This window comes from Eleutherodactylus coqui, chromosome 4 (genome assembly GCF_035609145.1).
Source record: "Eleutherodactylus coqui strain aEleCoq1 chromosome 4, aEleCoq1.hap1, whole genome shotgun sequence".
Taxonomy (NCBI): domain Eukaryota; kingdom Metazoa; phylum Chordata; class Amphibia; order Anura; family Eleutherodactylidae; genus Eleutherodactylus; species Eleutherodactylus coqui.
The window spans coordinates 230,252,390-230,267,401 of record NC_089840.1 but is presented as its reverse complement, the minus strand read 5'-3'; positions in this window follow the sequence as shown (position 1 = coordinate 230,267,401).

Sequence of the window (15,012 nt, the reverse complement as noted above, 5' to 3'; positions counted from 1 at the left end):
GGTATTTTAAATCAAATACTTTTTTATTAAACATTTTCATACAGTACACAGTATTGTAATCTCACGTGTGATGCTTATACATAGGTTATACATTGAGTTCTTTATCTTATTATACTACAATTATTTAACACTTGAACAGCAGTGTGTCAATTCCTCACATGACAGATTTATATATTTCAATAATAAGACGTTTCTTGTGTTCCATCAATTAGTTGTGTTTTATCGGTTATATCCTAGCTTTTTGGAAAAGTTTGTTAAATGCATAACATGTTTAAATAAATGCGTTTCAAAAGTGAGAGATCCTGAGATCTAAGTATTCTAACCTGTTAAAATGTTATAATTTTTTACTTTAACAAAACTTAAAACAATTCACAACTTACTTTCCTGCCAGTACTTCCATACATCGTTGAATTTATGTAAGCAATTATTATTTTTAGCATGCATTTTTTCATAACAATAGTGATCTGTCATCATATCCAGCAAATCTTTAATTTTTGGAGGGTGTTCCAGTCTCCAGTTTCTTGCAATAATATTTTTTGCCGCTAGTAGAAAATGGCAAATCCATTTCCTCTTCTTTTTGGGGATAGATTCACAGCCCAAGAGCAAAAGGGCTAACTGCGGGGAAAATGTTAAACTCTCTTTCGTGATGCTCTGTATATTATCAAATATCTCTTTCCAATATATTTGGATCTTGGGACAGGCCCAAAACAGATGAAGGAGTGATCCCTCATTTCCGCATCTCCTCCAACATTCATTTTTTACATTGTCAAAACATTTTGCTAGTTTTAATGGTGTATAATACCATCTTGAGATCACTTTTTGATGGGTTTGGATTAAATTAGCTGAAAGGGTGGCTTTGTTTGCCCATTTGAATGAATTCAACCATTGTAACGAAGAGAAGCACTCTCCCACGTCCCGTTCCCAATTTATTAAATGCATTTTTTTGATATTGCTCATGTTTCCAGAGACATTGTCATATATTAATCTAGTCAATGAACCTTGAGAAGATTCACACCTTTGGAGTAGGGTCTCCACCTGTATAGGAAGAGAGCATCTCTCCAATCGGGAGATACTCAAGAAGGAAGCCACCCTCATATAGGAAAACAATTCTGAATTTGGTAGGTTGAATTTTTCCTGGATTGACTTGAATGTAAGGGGTTTATTATTTTCTAATAATTCTGTTACGGATTCAATCCCCTTTTTTTTCCACTCCTTTATGTTTACGTCATGAACAAAGTACGAGAGAATCTCTATAGGTATGTATAGAGGCGTAATGCGGTGTGCGTTCTTAAATTTGTATGCTAAGTCTTTCCAGCACTGTAGAGTCAATTCCATCATAGGAGAGATATCTTGCGTTTCCAATGCTGGAATAGTCTTAGGGTATAAGTTCTTAATAATAGAAGCTTTAATAAGTAACCCTAGGGGTCTGTTATGGTTTTTGTATTTTTCTATTTGCCCCCAAGGAGGGATTTGCGAGTTTCTCAGCCAGGTGCTAGATTGATTTATGATAATTGCCTGATAATATGTTGATAGGTTTGGGACTCCCAATCCTCCCTGTCCTTTACGTAGGTATAGAATTGATGCCGCTATCCTGGGTTTTTTCTTGTTCCAAATGAACATTAGTAGTTGTTTTTGGAAATTTGCGATTGTACTTTTAGGAATAGGGTAGGATAATGTGCGAAAAATGTAGAGGATTTTAGGCAGGATCAGCATCTTATATAATATAATTCTGCCTATCCATGAGAACTCTTTTTTCTTTAAGTCCTCCAGTTCTTTATTGAGTGTATTTAGTAGTGGGTCCAGATTGGAAGATATGTTTTTTGCTCTAGATTGACATATTTTGATGCCTAAATATGGTACTTCTGTATGCCATTTAAAGGGAAATTCCTTCTGGATGGCTTTTTTCAGTCCTTTCTCTATATTGAAATCAAGGATCGATGACTTATCTGAGTTTAGTTTATAGTAAGATGCCTCGCTAAATTGGGTTATGCATTGTTGGACATTTCTTAAGGAGTTTAGAGGATCGGTAAGAGATAAAAGAATGTCATCCGCGAAAAGTCCTATTTTATGTTGTCTTAGGTTGGTTGGTATTCCTCTGATATTTACAGCTGACCGGATTGATTCCGCCAATGGTTCAATGAACATCACAAATAGTAAGGGAGATAGGGGGCATCCTTGTCGGGTTCCATTGGTTATGCTAAAGGAGGAAGATAGTGCTCCATCCACCAACACCCTTGCAGAGGGTTTCGTATAAAGTGCCTGAACTGCATTCAGATAAGTACCGCTTACTCCGAACTTTTTGAGGACCGCAAATGCAAATCCCCAGTGGACCCTATCGAACGCCTTCTCCGCATCCAGGGAAAGGAGGAGAGAAGGCGTCCGACTCGGGCCCACCATTTCTATCAGATTTTGAGTTCTACGTGCACCATCTGACGCATTTCTACCCTTTGTGAACCCCACTTGGTCGCTATGTATAATATCTGGTAGTACATCTAACAGTCTCAGAGCTAATATTTTTGAGTAGATTTTTGTATCTGAATTTAATAGCGATATAGGCCTAAAATTTGCCGGGGAGGTGGGTTCTTTTCCTGGTTTGGGGAGTGCTATTATCGTGGCCTGAAGCATTTCTTCTGGCAGCGCTCCCTTCTGCATAGATTCATTAAATATGGTGGCCATACGTGGGGATAAAATAGATGTGAAGATTTTGTAATATTCGTTGGACAAGCCGTCCGGCCCTGGAGATTTGTGGTTTTTTGCAGCGTTTATAGCTTTGTTTATTTCGTTTATAGATATTGGTTTATTTAGTTCCTCCCTTTTCTCTCCTATTGAAGGTAAAGAGATATCTTTTAGAAAATTTTCTATGATTATGGATGTTGGTTGGGGTGTTGTAGCACAATTTTTTAAGTTATATAAATTGGCATAAAATTCCTTGAATTGTTCCGCAATATGTTGCGGATGGGATATCTTTGTTGCGGGGTCCTTACTGCATTTTATATAAGGAATCTTTACCTTTGTTGGTCTCGTTTTGGCTAGGTTGGCCATTAACTTTGAAGGTTTGTCAATGTTGGAGTAATAGTTAGCCTTCAAGTAGGTCATATTTTTATTATAGTTGTCCAGTAATTCTTTTCTTAATTCCCCTCTCAAATGCATCAGAACCGATAAGGGTTTGTTTTGGGGATTTTCTTGTTCTATTTTTTCTTGTTCTTGTATCTTTTCCAACAAGGTTTTTATTTTTGTTTGTTTGCTCTTTCTATCTTGTATTTTTAGCTTTATCATAACCCCCCTAATTACTGCTTTATGTGCATTCCATATAACAAAGTTATCTGTTTCTTGGTTTTCATTTAATTTAAAATATTCTAAAAGGGCTTGTTTGATTTGTTCTTGAGCTTTAGGTGTTTTAAGTAGATTTATGTCGTTTCGCCATATTTTGATTTGGCTGGATGGACTGCCTATTTTGATGTTCATATATATAGGAGAGTGATCCGACCATGTGGTCGTTCCTATCATGGATTCTGATATGGACGTGAGTGTCCACCTGTCTGTTATAATTAGGTCAATACGTGAAAACGTCTTGTACCTTGGTGAGAAGAATGTATATTCTCTTGAAGTGGAGTTCAGGCATCTAAAGGTGTCGTATAGACCTTCTTTGTTTAGCCACGGTTGTAAAACTGGTGCAGTTCTTTTTTGTGCTGTGGAATCCATTTCTTTATTAGGTATAATGTTGAAATCGCCACAGATAATTAGTTTACCCTTTTGTATTTTCCTAATTTTTTTGATTATTTTATTCAAAAAGGATATTTGAGAACTGTTGGGCGCATATACATTTGCTAGCGTGATTGGTATTTTATTGAGAATGCCCTGAAGGACAATATATCTCCCCTTCAAGTCAATTATTTGTTTTTCTATTGAAAATTGTACACTATCCCTAAAGGCAACTGTCACTCCTGCGTGTTTTTTGTTTCCAGCACTGGCTGAGAAAATTTGGGGGTAGTGTTTATTTTTGAATTTTGCAGCGGCTAATTCTGTGAAGTGTGTTTCTTGTAAACACAGAATGTCTACCTTATTTGACATCGCATCCCTCCAGATCATAGACCTTTTAAAGGGAGTGTTCAGTCCCTTCGTGTTCTGTGAGTATAGTTTAATGGACATGGTATATTTTAATATGCAATCTTCCATAAAGAATTATTTTGGCAGTGCAAGTTGTGAACAAAACATTGTAAATCTCATATACAATATCAACCATAGGTCTTCTTTTAAGTGATCGCTTACTTGTGTAAGTGTTGCGAAATAGTAGTAAGACCTGTAACATGAAACAATAAAATTTGTATACAGTCTCAGGGTGAACCTGGTGTATTTTTGGGGGGTGAAAGTTCGCCTTGCAGGGTAAAACCCCTTTTACTCACTCATTTGTAGTCCCAGATAGTCCAATTCGCTTGGTTTATTCTGAGTTTGGGTGTGCTTCCCTTGGTGGAGTAGAAGGCAGAGCGCGTCTGTTGGTCCCATTTTTCGGTTTTGTGTTTTCAGTTGTTTGCAGCGGGATGTTCCATTTCTCCAAGATTTTCTCTCCTGCTTCTGGTGAAGAAATAACATGCATGACGTTGTTTTTGTATATTATGATTTTTGTCGGAAACCCCCACTTGTATGGGATTTTGGCAGAGCGTAAAGTTGCAGTTACTTGCGCAAAAGCTTTCCTAGCCTTTATTGTGGATTGTGACAGGTCTGCATAAAGACTGATGTTCTCATATGGGGGTGGCAAAGACTGGATGTGCCTCACTGTTGCCATCAATTCTTCTTTTGTATGGTAAAAATGTAGTCTTGCAATTACGTCTCGAGGTATCGCGTCTGGCAGGAAGCTAGGTTTGACGAGTCTGTGTATCCTGTCAATTGTACACTCTTGGTTAGTAGAATTCGGGAGGACCTTTTTTATCAGGTTGATAAGGTATTGTTTTAACTCTGGTTGGGATACTTTTTCTGGAACGCCTCTGATCTTTATGTTGTTCCTCCTGCTCCTGTCTTCTAGGTCGGTTAGTTTGTTTTTAATACTTTCTACCTCTTCCTCCAGCGCATAATGGGCGTCTATCAACTTGTTATGTGAAGTTGTGATTTCACCCATTTTTGCTTCCGCGTGGTCCGCACGGACCTCTATCTCATGTATGGAGTTGTTTACTGTAGCTGTCAATGCTTGTATATCTTTCTGCAAGGATCCGTGCAGTGCCAGCATCATATTTTTTATAAAGTCCTCTGATGCTGGATGTTTAGAGGATGGGACATTTTTAATTAATTCTTCTCCAAAAAATAATTTCTGGCTATGTGGGTTAGGAGAAGTTGAGAGACGAGGTCTCAGTTTTTCTGGGCTTGTGGATGGGGAGGAAGATGCAGATAGAGAGGGAGATTGTGTGCCGACCGGCGCCATTTTGGAAAGCTGAGCCGACATATTTTGGAGCTCTTCAGCTCCTTCACTCACCCCACTGCAGCGCAGGTCTCCCGCTGTCCCTCCGTTTCTTCTGCCTGGGCTGACAGCTTCTTTAGGAGATGATGTTCTGGGGCGTAGTTCACCTCCGCTGGTATCGGAGCTTGTGTGCGGGACGGCGCCATTTTGTTCAGCAGGAGATGCTCTTGCCGGGCCGCGGGACGAGAAGAAGTCCGACACTTTGTGTATCGGCGTCTTTCCTCCTCTTCTCTTCGGCATGATGTTCGGTAAGCCGTTGGACGCTTTTCTTTTCAATTTGGACGTATTGGGTTAGCTTTGTGTTGCTATGCAGGGGTTTTAGCGACGGAGCCCAGCTCTATGCGACTACCTTCCGCTGCATCAGGCCACGCCCCCCAAGGAAAGGGTATTTTGAGATTCTCTGCACAGGGGCAGAAAGCTATAGAGCCAGTGGATAGTGCTGCTAACTGCGGCTACTTCCCCGCACCCAAGGAAAGGGTATTTTGAGATGCTCTTCACAGGGGCAGAAAGCTATACAGCCAGTGGATAGTGCTGCTAACTGCGGCTACTTCACCGCATCCAAGAAAAACATATTGCGAGACGCTCTGCACAGGGGCAGAAAACTCTAAAGCCAGTGGATAGTGCGAATAACTGCGGCTACTTCACCGCACCCAAGGAAAGGTTATTGTGAGATGCTCTGCACAGGGGCAGAAAGCTATACAGCCAGTGGATAGTGCTGCTAACTGGGGCTACTTCACCACACCCAAGAGAAAGTTATCGCGACACGCTCTGCACAGGGTCAGAAAGCTATACAGCCAGTGGAAAGTGTGAATAACCGTGGCTACTTCACCCAACACAGAGAATAGTATCTGTGAAATGCTGTTCTGCAGTGGCACAGGAAATATTTGCTTACTATTTAGCGATGAGAGTGAGACTTCTGCCTAAGGCACTGCACACATGGAACGGTATAGCTGAAATGATCTGCAGTGGTCCAGGAAATGTTTGCGTACTATTTAGCGATGAGACCTCTGCCTAATGCACAGCACACACACTACAGTATAGCTGTAATGGCCTAGATGCTTAAAAAAAAAATCGGTGCGCTACTGCTCCCCGCCGGCCCCAACAGTAATGCACACAATGAGGAGTAGCCCTAAGAAGCACCGTTGGGGTTCTTGAAGAGAGGATCCTACTCTAACACTTCCCCTATATTAGCATCAGCTCTTTCCCTAACCTCTGCCAGCATGCGTCTGAGGCGAGCTGCGGGCGGGACCAGTTTAAGTACTCAGCGGTCACCTGATCCCGCCAGCCACTCATTGCTGTTGGCGGGCAGAGGGCTGGTACATCACAGCAGGAAGTGGTAATGCCGTCCCCGCATGTTTATTGGCTAGAAAATGGCACTAAACATGCGGGGAAGGGAGATGAAATTGACTTGAATACCCCGTGGTGTTCGTCTTGAGTAACGAGCATCTCGAGTACCCTAATACTCTAATGAGTATCAAGCTCGGATGAGTGTCTTCGCTCATCTCTAATAGAAGCCTGTCCGGTGTCTGCACAGTATGATGTAATGCCATAGCATTACATTATGCTGTGCAGGACAGATAGTTCTTATCTTGCAAAGTTCGTAACTCGAACGTTCGCAAGTAGAAGACTATCTGTACGTTTTTTTCCCCAGTGGAATTACGCAGTGTTTCATGCATCTCCTTGTGTATTGCGCACGCATTTGCAGACACCCCATGTTTTTTTGAGCAACCAAAATGTAAGCGCAAAATACAGAAATATGAATGATGCAATTGAAATCAATAGGTTCTATTCTCTGCATATTGTGCGCGCAAATAGGCCCCTGTGAAGCCAGCCTTAGGGCTTATTCACACGAACATATGCATAAATACGTTCGCTCGTACGGAATGTATTAACACATGAATGAATTACAAAGCTCAGCTCTTGATCTTAATTGGCGTATTTAAAGCCACTCAAACCGTGCGCTGCAGCGCATATGTAAAAAAACACGCTGAACCATCGCAAGCAACGACCGGAAAGAAAGGCTTGGAATGGAAATTAAATGCCTAATCATGGGGAGTTGTCTTATTTTTCCTATGTTGTACGCATGTTAAATTCCTCCCCCTCCCTTTTTTTCAGCTGCCATAGAGGTCTATAGCAGCTTTCTGCATAACCCGGACAAAGACAGGGCAAGACGTACCTTTTCACGGCCCGTATAAAAGATGCATCCTACAAAGATAGAGCAGGTCCTATCTTTGCTCGCACAAATATTTTCCTTGGAAGAAAAGGTAAGTCTGAATGACGCCATTGAAAGCAAAGGCATTGCTTGGTCGCGTTATACTGGCGAATTGTTCACATGCGGAAAAGCCTCCGTAAATACGTTTGTGTGAAATTAGCCTTATACTTCCCTGTTGTTCCCTCGGTGTCAGCGCTCAGACAAGCCGCTGCAGTACATTGAGCACCTCACTAAGTAGTCCTCCCAATCTAATGTTACTACTCAATGCACTGGCGAACGGCGGAGAAAGTGAGCATAAAACTTACATTCCTGGACTCAGAGGGGAACTACTGTGAGGCCATAAGATTAGTTTACGGGGCTAAAAGGTGCCGACAGATTCCCTTTAATATTTTTTATATTTTTTTTAAATGAAGAACAATTCCTCAGAAGTCCCATTGTTTATTACATAAGAGCCAAAATATAGATTACGTGGCTAAGTGGGCAGCACAGTTCCAGTACCAATATAATAGTGTAAGATGGTAGCTTTCTGCTTAACCCCTTGAGGACAGGGCCTATTTTGACCCAAAGGACGACAGCGATTTTCTGGTATTTTCATCTCCACTTTTCAAAAGCCATAGCTTTCTAATTTTTCCGTCAACATGGCCGTATGTGCGCTTGTTTTTTGAGTGGTGAACTGTAGTTTTCGTTGGTACCGTTTTGGGTGCAAAAATTGTATTTATTTTTTAGAAAGCAGGGAGAGAAAGGTTTTTTAGGTTTTTCTGCACAATAAAAAAAAACATTTTTTGAAAATTATTAATTTTTCTATATCATTGCATTCGAGGTCCCATAACTTTTTTACTTTTCAATGGACAAAGCTCTTTGAGGGCTTGTTTTTTGAATGATGGGCTTTTTTTTTTATTTGTACCATTTTGGTACAACTCATGGCGAGTTGGCTTTTTCGATGTTTTTTGTGTTTTTTTGGGAGGCAAAATGAACAAAGTAAACATTTTGCCAATATTTTTTAGGGTTTTTATCACAGTTTTTTGTGCAGTTCAATTTATTGTACAGGTCGTGACTCGTTACAAATACGATGATACCAAATATTTGAAATTTTTTTAACATTTTTCATTTTTTTTACAAGTACGGGAAAATGCACAAAAAAAGTTGTTTTTTTAATTTTGTTTGATATTTTTCATGTCCTTGTACGTGAATTGAACCATGACAGCTGTGATCACTATGATTATGCATTGCAGTACTTCTGTACTGCAATACCTCATTGCTTACAATAGCGATCATAGGCAATGGCAAGCTGGGAAACAAGTATCTTGCTTCCTCTTGGCCCAGTGATGCTCCCTCTGTGAACCCTTTATCTGCCACAATGTACATAGATCGTGGCACGTAGGGATTAGCAACAGGGATCGCCGTTATTACCTGTTATTGCAGCGGGAGGCCAGCTATCAGTCATAGCTGGCTTCTGCTGCGGGATGGCGTGGGTTCAGCTTCTGAACCTGTGCCATCCACAGGACGCAATTTATGTCCTGCTCCATTAAGTATACCACCACTAGGACATAAACTTATGTCCAGTAGAGTTAAGGGGTTATAGGGCCATTGCAGTGATTTTTTAAGTTTATTATGTAGCTCTCCTTCCAGTATATATAAGTGAGCTAGTGTAAGGTGACCAGATTTTCCAAAGGTCAAAGCAGTACAAAAGGGTGTGGTCAGGGGGAAGGGCTTATCACGATGTATGATTTTTACTCTGGGCTTAGTAGCAATACTGTGACCTCAAAAGTAATAGTGACTCCCACAGTGGCCCCAGGAGCAATAGTGACTCTCACAGTGGTCTCAGTAGTAATAGTGACTCCCACAGTGGCATCAATAGCAATATTGACCCCCTATATCAACCCTTGTAGTAATAGTGTCCCCTATATTGGCCTCAGTAGTAATAGTGACCACCACAGTGGCCCCAGTAATAATAGTGTCACCCACAATGGCCTCAGTAGTAATAGTGAACCCACACTAGTCTCTGTAGTAATAGTGACCCCCACAGTGGCCTCACTAGCAATAGTGTCCCCTATATCGGCCCCAGTCATAATATTGTCTCTGTATATTGCCCCTAATAGTAATAGTGACCCCCACATTAGCCCCAGTAGTACCAGTGATCCCCACAGTAGCCTGAAAAGCAATAGTGTCCCCCACAGTAGCCTCAGTAGCAATAATGACACCCACAGTGGCCTCAGCAATAATAGTAGCCCCCATAGTGGCCCCAGTAGAAACTGCCGAGATGGGGATGCAACATTCCTATCACAGTTACTGATGATGATTAGAGGTGCCTGTCACATAGTTATAACAAAGGAGATCACACCCATCCTCCTCACTGTATAATTCAGGACTGTAGCTTATTTAGCTGAATATAGAATAAGGCCTAGTGCCCAGGGCCGTGACGGGCTCCGCAAGCGGAATTACGCCCCCCTCCCCAGAGACCCCATACTCACCTTCGGATCCGCTGCGCAACGTCCCGCAACCCGTGCAGTGCAGCGCATGACACGCCGGCCGCGTCATATGATGCGGGCGTCGGTGGGCGGAGAAGCGTTTTCACGCTATCTTCTGCTGTGCTACAGCGGAAGATACCGTGACAGACAGCTTCCATTGACTGCAATGGAAGCCATCCGCGCGTACGCCCGCGGCATGTACGTGTACTTTCACCGGGCGGAATTCCACGGTGGAATTCCGCACCGTGAGCTCTACACTATTAGGTTTAATAGAACCTAATAGTTGCGGGGCAACGCCGCGGATTTCCGCCGTGTCATACGCGGCAGAAATCCGCCCGTGAGAATTAGGCCTAAAGATGTAATGGTAGTGTTGGAGAGATTGTATAGGCTGTATCTGATTATGTAATGCTATGTTGATGCATCATGGTATTGCTGTGAAAGGGAAAGCAACATTAACATGGAGCCTGCACTGCATGGAAGCAGAGGCGTAACTTGAAGTTCCTGGGCCCCAATGCAAAACCTGGAACGGGGCCCCCAACTATAATGCTTTATTCATTGTACTGGGCTCCCTATATGGAGAAGAAAGGCCTCATGGGTCCCCCAAGGCTCCTGGGCCCGGGTGCAACCGCATCCCCTGCATCCTCTATAGTTACGCCCCTGCATGGAAGTCATTACAATATACATAGGAAATGACCAGAGTGTGACAAGCAATCTGGTGATGGGAGCAGAGATGGAAAAATATGCTTTAGCCAGAATGGCCCTTTAATTGTAGTAGATAATTGTTATGTAGCAGAAGTGGATCCTTTGTGCCTTAGAACTTATTTGACTTACGGCTCGATTCAGAGGCCACAGCTGGGGATTCCTGGTTTTCATCCATTCACCCCACCAATCGGGATTTGGCCTTCGATGTGTGGAACCCCAGACCGTTACTTTAGAACAGGGGTGTCAAACTGATTTGCACCGAGGGCCACATCAGGCTTATGGTGACCTTCAGGACTCAGTCACACGAGGCATCTGGGCGCCGATGAGTTCGTCGTCCTGCATGAAGAAGACGGCCGCACTGCAGGTGCGGACGACTCGCCGCAGTGCTGGAAGAAAGAACACATGACCGGCAATGGAGTCGGTCATGTGTTCTTTCTCCGAACCTGTGGTGTGGCCGTCTTATCCTGCAGGAAGACGGGCGCATCGGCGCCCTAATGCGCCCGTGTGACTGAGCCCTTAAAGGGCTGATTGTAAGTCAGTATAGTAATGGCCTGTTCACACAAGCGTATTTGCGCACATAATATGCAGTGAATAGAAGCCATTGATTTCAATGAGTTAATTCACATGAATGTATCTTTCACACAGCATGACCTATTTTGTTGCATACTAAGCACCCCAATGGGCCATTGAAGTGAATGGGACGCACAAATATGCAGTGAATGTGTGGGAAACCTATGTATTCACTGCATATTTGTGCACTATTTCAGTGTGCCCATCTGCGTTCTTTTTTTGCGTGCCAAAATATGCAGGCATAAGCGATTTTCAATTGCGCAAATACACAGCGTATTTGTGCGACCGAAATACGATTACGCCTGTGTGAACGAGCCCTAATAGTGACCTCTATAGTGGTTTCAGTAGTAATAGTGACCCCTATAGTGGTCGCAGTAGTAATAGTGACTCTCAAAGTGGCCCCAGTAAAAAATAGTGATTCTCATAGTAGACCCAGTAAAAACAGTGACTCTCATAGTGGCTCCAGTAATAATAGTGACCCTCATAGTTGCCTCAGTAATAATATGGACACCCATAGTGGGCCAATTAGTAATAGCGACCCCCACAGTGGCCCAATTAGCAATAGCGACCCCCACAGTGGCCAAATTAGTAATAGTGACCCCCACAGTGGCCCCAGTAGTAATAACGACCCCCACAGTGGCCCCCGTAGTAATAGCGACCCCAAGAGTAATAATAATAACCCCCTCAGTAGTAATAACCCCATATTAATATTAACCCCCCTCAGTAATAGTATTATCCCCGTCAGTAATATTAACCCCATAGCAATATTAACCCCCCTCGGTAATATTAACCCCCCTCGGTAATAATATTACCTCTGTCAGTAATAATAACCCCATAGCAATAGTAACCCCCCTCGGTAATATTAACCTCCACAGTATTATTAACCCCCCTGAGTAATATTAACCCCACTCAGTAATATTAACCCCCTCTCAGTAATAATAGTTCCCCTCCAACCCATATACTTACCCCCTCCTTGCTGTCAGCGCTGGTCCCCCTCTGCTCGTGCTGAGCCCGGATGCACTCTGACGTCAGAGTGTGCACCCAGCACGCTTCCTCCCTGAGTCCTCTTCTGCGGCACTGAGGAGCAGGGACCTCAGGGGAGGAGGATCCTGGCTGCACACTGACATCAAAGTGTGTGTCGGGATCAGCGTTGCCAGCGTGATTACCAGTGAGGAGCTGCGGCACCCCAGCTGGTAATCGCTACAGTGGTGGGCGTTGTCGGCACGCCACGGGCCACATAAAATGAGGCAGCAGGCCTGCGGGCCTTGTGTTTGACACCTGTGCTTTAGAAATAGTCTAAGTCAAGGGCATAACTAAAGGCTCAGGGGCCCGGGTGCAAAAGTTCACCTTGCCCCCCCCCCCCTCCACTCCTGTACAGGTGCTCATACCTAAATTGTGCTGCATACAGCTGCAAAATGAATTTACATACATGATCTAACCTCTTGGCACAAGCTTTCCAAACATGGCTCATTTCCTGGACTACATGAAAATTTGCTTGTAGCCCCTTAGGCTACGTTCATACTTTTTGTTGTATTTTTGAACCACGATTAAAAAACACATTAAAAACTGCATACGATATTCAAAAACCACATTTGTTTATAAGAAACTGCATAAACTACTAACAAAAAAAACCCACATGTTTTTGATACGTTTTTTAATTGTTTGCATTTATATACAAGAGATACCCAGGTTATACCAGCATACTCCATATCACTATGTACAGGGAGATAAATAACTTATATCAACTGTATTTATATAATTATATACAGGAGATACCCAGGTTATACCTTCCAGTAAGGTCTCTATAATTATATACAGGGAGATGTATAACTTATACCAGCTGTATATTGTGAGGGCTTAGCGTTAGGATAGGTAGCGATCTGAGCGTTAACAGTCAGAGACAGTGACACTCTGGATAAAGTTCGTAGTCCAGGCTTCGCCTGGGTTTATTTCAGCACAAAACAAAGAAAAACAGGCTTTACCACCAGGCCAACATGAAGTAACTCCTGCTCGTCTGAGCACTTACTAGACATAGACCAACCCTGACTACTCACTTGCAAAAACAAACGCTTGCTGCGCACAGCCAGCCTGGCTCTCAGAGCTGCAGAGGTCTCAGCACACCTCTCAAAGGACCGGCAGGTCCAGGCTTTATAAGGCCTGGTACCAGCCTCCCCTGGTACGTGGGAGTGGCCATCCCACCCTTCACTTTGACCACTCCAGGAAAAGCCGGCCCGGATTATGCGGCTTGGAGCCACTTACCAACTACAACGTGTCAGTAACTTAATGCTACTGACACACAACTGCCGGCTTCCTTCACCGAGCCCAGGCTGCTCGGTGGCACGTATCTGCCCACGTGCTCGCTAAAACCTCATAGGAGAGCATCCTAGGCGAAATATATCTGCCCTCCAGTACTTTGCTCGTCACTGTCTCACATACCCTCCCCCTCTGTTCGAGCCTGTGGGGTCGGACACCTTTAGCTGCCATACAAGGCGTCCTAGACAAGGCATCGGCATTGCCCTGTAGCTTTCCTGCCCTGTGTTCGACAGAGAAACTGAAGTTTTGAAGCATCAGGAACCACCTAGTGACTCTGGCGTTTCTCTCTTTTGCCTGTGACATCCAGGTTAAAAGAAAGCGGTCTGTGATCAGCCTGAAGTGCCGACCTAGAAGGTAGTATTTTAGGGATTCAAGGGCCCACTTGATGGCTAGGCACTCCTGCTCAACAATACTGTAATTTTTTTCGGGTGGCGTGAGCTTCCTGCTCACATAAATTACGGGATGTTCTTCTCCCTCTACTTCTTGGGACAGAACTGCTCCCAGTCCCACATCGGACACATCTGTTTGAACCATAAATTCCCTTTTAAAGTTGGGTGTGACCAACACAGGACGTCTACAGAGTGCCCGTTTTAACTCCTGAAACGCCTTTTCTGCGTCAGGGTTCCACTTGACCATGACTGACTTATTGTTCTTGGTCAAGTCTGTTAGGGGCGCTGCTACGCTAGCAAAGTTTTGCACGAACCGCCGATAGTACCCTACAATGCCTAAAAAGGCTCTCACCTGCCTTTTAGTTGTGGGTTGTGGCCAGTCCTGAACTGCTTCAATTTTATTAACCTGGGGTTTTATAATACCCCTGCCTATTATATACCCCAGGTATCGTGCTTCTTCGAGGCCTATGGCGCACTTCTTTGGGTTTGCTGTGAGCCCCACTTTTCTAAGGGAGTTGAGTACTGCCTGTACCTTAGGTAGATGGCTGTCCCAGTCCTCGCTAAAGATCATGATATCATCTAAATACGCTGACGCATACTGACGATGGGGTTTGAGTATGACATCCATCAATCTTTGGAAGGTTGCTGGAGCTCCATGCAAACCAAAGGGTAAGCAGATGTACTGAAACAGCCCGTCGGGTGTGGCAAACGTCGTCTTTTCTTTCGCCCCTTTCTGTAAGGGGAACCTGCCAGTAACCTTTAGTAAGGTTGAGAGTGGAAAATTATCTGGCATGACCCAGTCTCTCAATTAACTCGTCCACTCTTGGCATTGGGTATGCATCAAATTTTGATACGTCATTTAACTTCTGGAAGTCATTACAGAAGCGCAGAGAGCCATCAGGTTTTGGT